A 10489-nucleotide genomic window follows, 5' to 3' on the forward strand; every position below is an offset into this window, starting at 1 on the left:
TCAGTGACAACTGACACTAACTCACTGTTTGTGAGTCCTTCCTACTCGTGAAGTGACTTTGATGCATCCTGTCTTCGCAGAAACCTCTGCGGGGGTGTTCTCTGCCATTCTCCTCTTCCAGATGGAGGAATGGATGCTTACACAAATGCTGTCATTTGCCCAAGCTCCCTGGGGGGGAAAGGAACAAACCTCTGTCTCAGATGTCGGCTGGGTGTCGTCTTATGTGCTGGTTGTGATCGGCTTTGCTGGAGTGGGCCTGCCCCTTGGGGATGGTCCGTGAGCCTGAAGGGCTGAACTCTGGGGGCCCAGGGGCCTCAACCTTGCAGCAATCTTGGTCCAAGGCCTGCCCTGTCCTGAGGCTGAGGACCTCCCTAAGGTCCTTGGGTGGCCTCGAGTGTTAGAGAGAAGGCCTGGTGGCTGCCTTTCTTTGTGGGGGTCTGAGACTCCAGTTCTAGCCCCTCAGTTCACACAGGGAAACCAAGTCCCAGACAGAACAGTCTGAGTTGCTGAGGGCACAAGTGGCGCTAGGACCTGCTGTCCTCCCCCTTTCCCGGTTGTGGTGCTGGAAGAAACTCTGTGGTTTCCCCCAGACCACCCAGGGATCCAGTGACTCAGGCTCCAAAGAAGACACTTTCTAAACAAGGCCCCGTCTCTGGAGAGCGTCGTGGGAGCCTGGTCCCTGGAGGCCCACTGGGAAGCGAGGTGGGTGGGACTTACTGCCCCCAAACCCAAGCCCAGGCCTGGGGTGAGGGCGGAGAGGGAATGGATTTCCTTCTGTTGACTAGGTTCTTTGAGAGGCCTTAGTCCCTCCATTGCTTCTTCGTCTCAGCTTCACAGCCCACCCCCATGTCCAGTCCCTTCCCTGCTTAGTCTCTGGGAATGTCTGTGGGTAGGGGCTGTGGAGGGATGGATCTACGAGTGAGGGAAGCACAGCTGGGAAGAGGGGGTGCCTGGAGATCTTGTGTTCATGCTTCAGGTGAGAAAACCCAAGGCTCAGAGAGGACCATGAGGAGCCCAAGGTCACACAGCAAGTACAGGGCAGAGCTGAGCCTAACACGCATGTCTCGAGACTCCTGGTCTGGCTGCTTCCTCTGTGTCTGGGCATGGATTCCCCCAGTGCTCTGGAGGGCATGCACACACCTCTGTTCACCTCTGTGAACTCCCCCATCCCCCTGCCACCTGTCCTGGAAGCTCCCGTCCCACACACACATTTCAGGGGCCTTCGTTGTTCCGGCTGCCTCTGGCTGCAGCTGCCTGTTCTAATCTGGACTCTGCTACTTACCAGATAGGTGATCTGAGGCAAGTTATATACTTAACCTCTCTGGGCCTGAGTTGCCTCATGGGAATAACAGGAAGAGTATCTGGGACTTCCCTGGCGGTCCAGTGGTTAAGGCTTCGCCTTGCAAAGGCAGGGAGTGCGGTTCGATCCCTGGTCAGGGAGCTAAGATCCCACATGCCTTGCGGCCAAAAAAACAAAACATAAAGAACAGAAGCAATATTGTAACGAGGTCGATAAAGACTTTAAAAATGGTCCACATCAAAAAAAAAAAATCTTAAAAAAAACCAAAACACAGTAAGAGTGTTTACATCCTAGTGTTGTCAGGAGGTTTAACTGAATTAATGCCTGTTGAGCACTCACAACTGGCAAGTATTAAGATGTCAGCAAGTGCCCCCTGGTATTATCTTGGGGCCTGGAAGGTAGCCCAGGTTGGCGAAGAAAACCTGGGTTGGGGTCTCAGCAGGTATGAGGACTGAAATCCAGATCTAAGTCGCTGTTGCCTTGGGCCATCAGCTGACCTGTGTGAACCTCAGTTTCCCCAGCAGGAATAGAGTCAGTGACCCACTGGGACATCCCTTGTTGGGGACGCCAGGGCCTCCCCCTGACAGCTGCTGTGGCCTCTTACTGGGCTTCCGTCCCTCTCCCACCCCCTCCAATCCACTGTTGACCCAGAGTCATGGTCTGCACCCAGATCTGACAGTGTGGGTGTCACTGTCAAATCTGTCAGTCCTCCGAGTGACAGTGACCTCTCTGGTGACTGCCTGTGCCCTCAGGATACAGCGAGTCTGTCCGTGCTCCCTCCTGCCCGATCCAAGACCTGCCCACGCCGCTGTCCCCTCTCTCCTCCCTGGGAGTCTCCCAGAAGCCAGAGATGTCTTATGTCCCTTTGGCCCCCCTGGCCCTGGTCCAGCCCAGTGCCGGGCACAGAGGATAGGCTCCCTGGATGTTTGTGGAATGAAAGGGTCATGGAGGTAATAGATGTGGGTGGGTTTTATAAACTCTAAAAGAACGAGCAGTCATCCAGAGGGGGGTGTGTTTATTAGTATCATATGTCTCCATGACAACCCCAGCTGGCTTCTCCTTACAGGCCCCTAAGAACCCTCATCTCCTCCCCTAGCCTCAGGCCCCAGGTCCTATAGCCTTATTCTACCCTCCTGGGGATGTGGTAGCAGGAATTCCTGATGGCGTGTTCCTTTGATGATTTGGAACACAGACTCAGAGAATGGCTAAGCTGGGAGGGCCCTTAGAGGACATCTAGTTCCATCCCTGTCATAGAACTGAGGCTCAGAGAGGTCAGGGTGGTGACCAGGGTCACACACCAAGGCAGTGGCCAATGGGGGCCAAACCCTTGACTTGGGGCTCCTTCCAGAGCTGATTTCTCAGAGATGCTGCAAAGGCTTCTGTGTAGACAGGGTCAGCCTGAGCAAAGCAAGTCAAGAGGCAAGAAGGGTAGGGGCACAGATCATTTTTTGGTTTTGTTTGTTTTTAATTGTGGCAACCTGGATAACCCAGGGGAAGTTGTGTGTCACCTTGGCCTGGTCGGGGGTTTGGTGGAGAATGCTGGGGAAGAGGGTGTCCAGTCTAGGCTGACCGTCACCCGGGATAAAGGCTAGAACAGCCTCTCAGCCTTGCTGTTTTCAACACAGGTCACAGCGAGGCTAGCGGAGTATAGATGAAATGCCTAGAATTTCTGAGGGTGACACTGGGAGCTCATGTGATGAGGAGGGGACACGGATGGTTTTTAATGTGACCTCCTTGGACTTCCTAGGGGCACCGTGGGAGACCTGGCTGAGTGATGCTGGGAGAGACCCCTCTTACTGGGCTTTAACTTCCCTTCAAAACTGAAAGGTCTAAACCAGATGGCTTGATGGTGCCTTTTGGGGGAGCCCAGGGGCTCTAGAGAGCCCCTGATGCTCACTCCAGAATCTAGGGTGGGCTTTCCTATTAGATCTGCTGAGAGGAGCTGAGACAATTGCTAGTAACAGAACCCTTACTTTGTTTAGCAATAATTATAACAGTTATCATTTACTGAGGGACTTGTTATGTACTAGGCACTTTGTATCATCTCATTTAATCCTTATTTCTGTTTTATAGATGAGGCTCAGTGGAGTCAAGTAAGTTGCCCAAGGTCACACAGCTAGGAAGTATCAGATGGGGGATTCCCACCCAGATCTCTCTGGTTCCAGAGCTGGTGTTCCTACCCACCCTCACCCCCAATCCTGCTAATGAATGGCAGCAGTTCTGAACTTGACTTTCCATGGCTGCTAAGCACACAAGCTTTGGAGGCAACTCCCAGGGCTCCAGGCCCAGCTCTGCCTCCAGCTAGGTGACCTTGGGTAAGTTACCTAAGGTCTCTGAGCCTCAGTTTCCTTATTTGTTAGAATGGACACCTCCTAGGATAGTTAGGAAGATGAAATTAAATGGGTTTATATTTGTAAAGCAGTTAGAATAGGGCCTGCTTGTAGTCACATTTAGCATTTGTTGAATTTTTAAAATACTGTGTTTATTGCCAGCTTTTTGAGGTCAGTTTTGTTTGAACCAGCAAATTAATTGGAAATGTTTATTTGTAATAGTTTCACTTTCTATTTCTCATCTTCGAGCAGTGAACAAAATGGAGCTTTAGGAATGCCTAGAAAAACACACACATAAACAACACTGTGTACACGCATGCAGTCTAAGATGTCCTTTCCTTAACATTTCAACAGAAACACATCTATTCATAAGTTTTTGTAGAGAAGGGGAAAAAAATCTTCTCCATAGGCCATAGAATGTTGGCCAAGTTCCTTAAATTGTCTGAAATGGGCAGCATATCGGTGCTTTCTAAGTGTGTGTATTGGAAGCAGACCCTTTGGCAACGGTGACCCCACTCCCACCCCTGCTCCCTCTTCCCTTTCCTCGTCCACCCATGGAGGGAGGATGGTTGCTGTTCCTGGACCTGACGACAACTATTTTGACTCTTTAAGAATCCCCTGCTTTGTGTTGCCCAACATATAATGTCAATACATGTCAAAAACCACATCAGTTCCCCAGAAAGCCGAGTGGCGCCTTGGTGACAGGCCTTGGCTGGCTCCTAGGCTCTCCTCACTCTGGGGCTCCAGGGGGTTGAGGTCTGACCCTTGGGGCCACTTGGCCCCATCCGGGCCCACAGCCAGGATCTCTGCCAGGCCCTGGCTGTGCTGAGGGGTGTCCCTGCCACGATTCACAGGGAAGAAGAACCAGCTTGAGCCACACAAGGTTTTAAATTGAGGAATCGTCAGTTTGTATATTTGGGATCCCATTCTGTCTGATTCTGAGCCTGATGATTCCAGGGGTGCCCCGCTAGGGAGCAGGCAATGTCATCGAACACCTTCTGTGACAGTTTCTAGGCTTCAGGGGTGGGCCCCCAAGCGACCGGGAGAAGCCAAAGGCCTTTGAGGTGAGTCTCTTCTGGAATGTGCCACGGCTGGGGAGAGAGGGGACACAGAGCCGCTGAAAATCATCTTTGAACACGAGATCTTGCCACCTTCTCCGTCAAGCCTTATGCCCGAGCTGCTGCTGCTGAAGACGCAGGGCCAGCTTTGGAGAAAAGTGAAAGCGTGTGGATGTTTGAATCTTGGCTCCGCCATTTTCCAGTCTCTGTGAACCTGGTCTTTTCATGTGTTTCCTCTGGGCTGTGATTTTCTCATACGTAGAATGCAGATGATATCCTCTACCACAAAGGGACCAGATGAGAACGTTTGTACTGTTGGGCGACAACTCTCCGTGGGTCCCTCTGAGAATCTTGCAAGCAGAGGCACTGACTGCCTTCTAGACTCTCTTCAAGGGTATATGATAGCCAACAGACTTAGAAGATAGAGATCGTGTCTCCCTCTTGTGCAAAGCACCATCGTTTTACTGCCCGTTATAAAAGATTTGGGCTCCCTAAGCTCAGGGTTCCTCTCCTATAAAGCACCCCACTGAGTGTGAAGGCGTCGCTCGTCTCTCTTTGCACCACAAGAAAACCAGTACTGCTCACATTTGCCAGTGGTGCTGTGAGTAATAAAAGTCTGTTGTCTCTGACCCAGGAGTCTCGTGTCTTCCACCAGCATCCAGGAAACAGGGCAAGCTAACTTATTGTCTTACAAATAGGCTAAAATCTCAGATCCTTCATAGATCTTGACAGTGATGAGAAAGGGATGCTGAGAGAGACATGGCTCTCTGAAAGAGGAAAAAGGAGGGGCTTGCAAGCCTATTAATGGGATTTTGAGGGAAGCAAATAGGTTGACCGAGTTGTATGGCCAAGTGGGCAATAGATGGCCCTCTATTTTATGGCCTTTTAATGAGGAGGAATTGGGGAGGTGGTTGCAGGCTGAGTACTAGGAAGGAGGTTCAAAGACAGCTGCCAAAACACTGCCCTGGTCGTGGCTAACTCTCCGGGTGGTGGGACTTCCTCGTCAATCTAGTGTTCCGCCTCCATTCCTCCCCCATGAAAACAACCACCACTAGGATTTCTCCTGTGTGGACCGAGGTCACTCTTGCCTTTCAGATAGCAGTTAGGGAGACGGGCACTTATGCCAAGAAAGGAGGGAAATTCACCACTGCTATGGGGAGAAACCAGCAGGATTCTTAGAACTCTGGCTCGTTCACTTGGAGACAAGAGGGTGGGACAGGTCACACTCGCTAGGGAAGGATGATGACTCAGCCCCTCATGCAGTCTGTCATACCAACTTTAGATCCAGGCAGAGATGACAGTCAAAGGTCTGTGGGTCCTAGCTGCTCTAAGGAAGTTTTGACCTTCTTGGGGAAATTTCCCCGAGACAGACAAACTCCCAGAGGAAACCATAGGTGGAGGATGGACAGGTATCAGGGCTCTTACTGCTGCAGGTTGGGTTTGTCCCAATGGTGTCTACTGGACGGCTGCAGCTACTCTACCTCAGTGGGCAGATCTCAAGACTGTTCTCACAGCTCCAGCCAACACTGCTCTTGATGGAGCTTGCTATAGTTTTACTGTCTCTTAGATTTAGCCAATGACCTAGCTGTTTCATCTACTGCTTGGAAAACTACAAGCTGGCAGGTTAAAGACACCTCTCTGTAGGGTCACAAACTGTCACGACAAATTGAGGCTATTGATTGAACTTTGTGGGTCACTCCTGCAGACGCCTACGGGAAAGGTCTGTTCTCTGATGAGACCGACTGGCATGCCTGCCCTGCCCAGGCTGCCCCCACTGCTGCCTGGACCTATCATCCCACGACTAGCCTCAGAGGCCTGAGCAAGTAAAGGATGCCATGTTCCTACACTGCCCACCGACCTGTGACTGCCGCCCAAAGTTGACCTGGCTGTCTTGCAGTGGGCACGGGTCCTGACCGCTTTTGGGAGATTGACTGCCCTGGACCTTTGACCCCGTCTTGGGGCTGTGGGTGGGTGCCTCCCTGCTGCTGACACATTTTCAGGTTATGGTGTTGCTGTTCCAGTCTGATCAGCCAATTCCGGCCGCCACGTCGTGGCACCTGAAACTGATCTGGGTCATGTTTTCAGCTTTCGGGACCATTTACACTTTAATAATGGTGCAACTGTATTGCAGAAGGCACTTGACCGTGGGCTGACGGTCAAGGTGTTCATGACTGTCCCTGCTCCCTGCCATCCATAGGGATGGTCTTGTCGAGTCAACATTCCCAACTTTATCTCCCTCCCCTCCACTTGGTCCATACACCTGAGTAAGGCAGTTTGGTCTTTGATGGTGGCTGCCCGCAGAAAGGGATCATCCACTCTGGGCCACCTCCTGGGTGATAACCAGGATGAAAAGGGTGGGGGTTTATATGGAGATTCTGCCCTAACCATTCCTGGGCTGGCTACTTCTTACTTTTCCTGAAAGCCCAGCCTAGTTAATGCAACCTATGCATGGTAGTCCGACCAAAGGGGAGTCAAATGGAATTCGGGTTAAATTGTATTAAAATGCCCTGTCACTAGCGTACCTGGCCCTTATGGGAGAGAGGTCTGGGTACAAGCAGGGAATGAGTGGGGAAAAGATGAAAGTATAGACACTGGGAGAGAACACGCAGCTTTTCTGGCAGTGGAGGAAGAGCAGCGACCCAGCACCTGGGAAGGGCACACCTTGGACACCAGGATCTTCCTCACGATGGACAGCACCCCGTACAACCCTCCCACACTGATGCGCATGCCTTAAATTTACTGCTTGGTTAGCCATCTGCCGCCAGATAGCTCTGACCATAATTTGATCGCCATTTCCCTTAACCTTCCCAAACCAAGAAGTTATAAGAAACAGCATGAGATAGCCCCAACTCCATGCAGAACACCTGTCAGCACCTCTGAATGTCTGCTCCCATCACTCAGGCATCTGGTCAGGCTGATAAATGCCATCTAACTGGTGGTGTTGACAAACGGGACAGGTTGGACTGACTAGTTCGGGGAGATAGTCTCTCTAAAAACAAGGCAATTTGTTACACAGCAGTAAATAACTAATACACCACCAGTTCTCTCATTGCATGCCCACGGCAGTGCTTCAGCATCTGTGGGATGATGCCTGCTTTATAGATGAGAACCAAAAGCTCTGAGAGGTCAAGCGATCACCTGAAGGTCACACAGCCAACTGATGGTGCTGGGTTGTTACTGGGTCTATCTGATTCTTGTTCCAGTGCTCACTAGCTTTCCCTCAGCCAAGGCACTGGGATTCTTTCATGTGCCTCACAGACCCTGGCTCATAGCTTTTCATGCCTCTCAGCCTGTGCCCTGGCTCTGGACACCATGCTTGGGAGGCTAAAAAGACTAGGGGAGCATGGAGTAGCCAAGGGGCTCACTAACACCTCCTCCCCATATGGGGATGGTCTCAGTTTCTTCATCTGTGACATGGATCTAAGGCCTGCTTTGACAGCGTGGTGGCAAGGAACCAATGAACTCAGGAGCAGGAAAGTGCTTTAGAAAACTAGAGGTACTGATGGGAACATTGATGTGGTCTGAGACGTGACTTAGGAGAGAATAAGGGCTTGACAGAGGGCTGGGATGGAAAGAAAGCAGAGTGGAAAGGGCTAGTCAGACGCAGAAACTGGGCCAGTGTTCTTTTATAAGCTGTAGTTTGTCGGCTGCGATGCCACCTGCCTTCCTGGACATTCCTTTGGGTTAAGCAGGGCCTTTTCTAAGCTCTCTTTTTAAAACACTTGTCTTCTTTAGGGCGGTGGTGTTGTACTGACATAAACTGAGCCTCTCCCACAGGCAAGGACCTTACATACACGGTCTAATGGAATACTCACACTGGACTCTCACACTACCACTTTTTGTAGGTATGGCTGTCCCATTTTATATATATGGAAGAATGAGGCTAGGAAGATCTCAGTACCTTGCCTAAGGTCTCACGGGAGGTGAGGGATAGAGCTAGGGTTCGATTGACATTGCTCTTGCTTCAGACTCTGGTTGCCTTTGGGCTCCGTGGTTTTTATATCCTTGACCTTCACCCCCAGAGAAGCCAAGCACGCTGAGTCTGGGGCCTGGGCCGAGGGGGCCCAGAATCCTCCCTCATGGGTGGGATCTCATAGTGACTGAAGGCCAGGTGTGCACAGGCTGAACTTGTTCAAGGACAGACTTCCAGGCTGGAAGGGGCAGCCCCAGACCACCATGGCTCTGGCACATCGTAATCTTTCTGTGACATTGCCACAGCCGCCTTATAATGGGTCCCTCCACAGGCCTCCAGGAGCTCCTTTTGTTCCCCTCGCTACACTGCGGCCAGATGGACCTTCCTAGAATGCAGCTTGGCAAGTCATTCCTCTGCCCTAAAGCCATCCATTGGCTGCCCATCAAAGTCCAAGCCCCTTATGGGATGTATCGGGCCCTTTTTGGTCCCCTCACGCTCCTGAGGCTGAACCAACAGTGGTCCCTAAATAGGCCAAACTGATTTGTGACTCCAAGCCTTTGCTTAAGCTGTTCCCTCTTCCTAGATACCCTTCACCTGCTCCAGTGCTTAATTGTCAAACTCCTTTCCTGTCATTTAGAGTAGTCACCTTATGAGTGTTGAATGTATGTATTAGGAGATACACACATGTGTTACAAATGGATGGTGGGAATCATCTTCTCCCACCCAGGCCCCCTTGGGTCACCTGTTTGTTGGGTGCTTTTATGTCCTTTAATATGTTCACTTCTCAATGCTGCAGCTCCCTGTCAGTTCCTCTGGGACCCATCCCTTAACAGCCATCCCTTCACCTGGCCCAGGTAAACCTGCCTGCGGAGACTCACACGGCACCCAGATGTCCGTCCTTGTCTGTTGATTGGCCTGTTTTCTCTCTACTTGTGAGCTGCTTGAGGGTGGTAATGGTGCTATGGTGGTTTCTGTGTCCCCAGTGGGGGACAGAGAGCCCTGGTGCCTGATGTATATACGTTAAAGGTATTGCTGGAGGACTGGGGGTGTCTTCAGGTGGTGACGGCCCAGTGCCTAGGGCTGCTACACTTCATAGAGTCCCCTAGAAAGGAAGGTTTGCTTCACGAGTGGTGCTGGGGAAAACAAGGAGATAGAGGAGGGGGGAGGGGAGGAGAGTGAATAGCTCCATTTTCACCTCACCCTATAGAGCAGAATAAATTCCAGATGGATGAGACTGCAAAATGTGAAAACAATGAAACTACGAAATAGCTAGAATAAAATGTTCATGATTTTGATCTCTGGATGGGAAGGGTCTCTCTTTTTTTTTTTTTTTTTTTGAAGGGTCTCTTTAAGCACAGCAGTAATGGAAGAAATAATAAAGAAAAAGACGTATATATTTGTGTGCTTAAAACTGGAAACTTCTGTACATCAAAATATCCCATAAATATAATTAAAATAACAACACATATGTAAAGAGCACTTGCAAATCAAAAAGAAAAAAATTTAAGAACCTCAGTAGAAAAAAAAATGGGCAGCAGACACAAAAAGAAAATTAACAAAAGGAAAAACAGTGACTAAGTTTATGTTTATGTTTAAAAGTAAGTGACTAAGAATATGTTTAAACTCGTTAGAAAACAAAACCTCAATTAAAACTGCGAGATGTTATTTTTCACTTATCACCTTGGCAGGACTATAAAAAACAAATAGTGCTCAACGGGGCTGAGACGAAGTGTGATGAATAAGATGAATGTTCTCTTTCTATGCTGAAGGGCTTGCAAACAGGGGCAGTTTTCAGGAAATCAGTTTCTCAATATGGATCAAAAGGCTTAAAAATGTTTATGCCCTCTGTTCCAGCAGTTCTGCCTCTGGGGATCTTTCCTGAGAAATA

Source organism: Phocoena phocoena, chromosome 2, assembly GCF_963924675.1.
Source record: "Phocoena phocoena chromosome 2, mPhoPho1.1, whole genome shotgun sequence".
In the NCBI taxonomy this organism is placed as follows: Eukaryota; Metazoa; Chordata; class Mammalia; order Artiodactyla; family Phocoenidae; genus Phocoena; species Phocoena phocoena.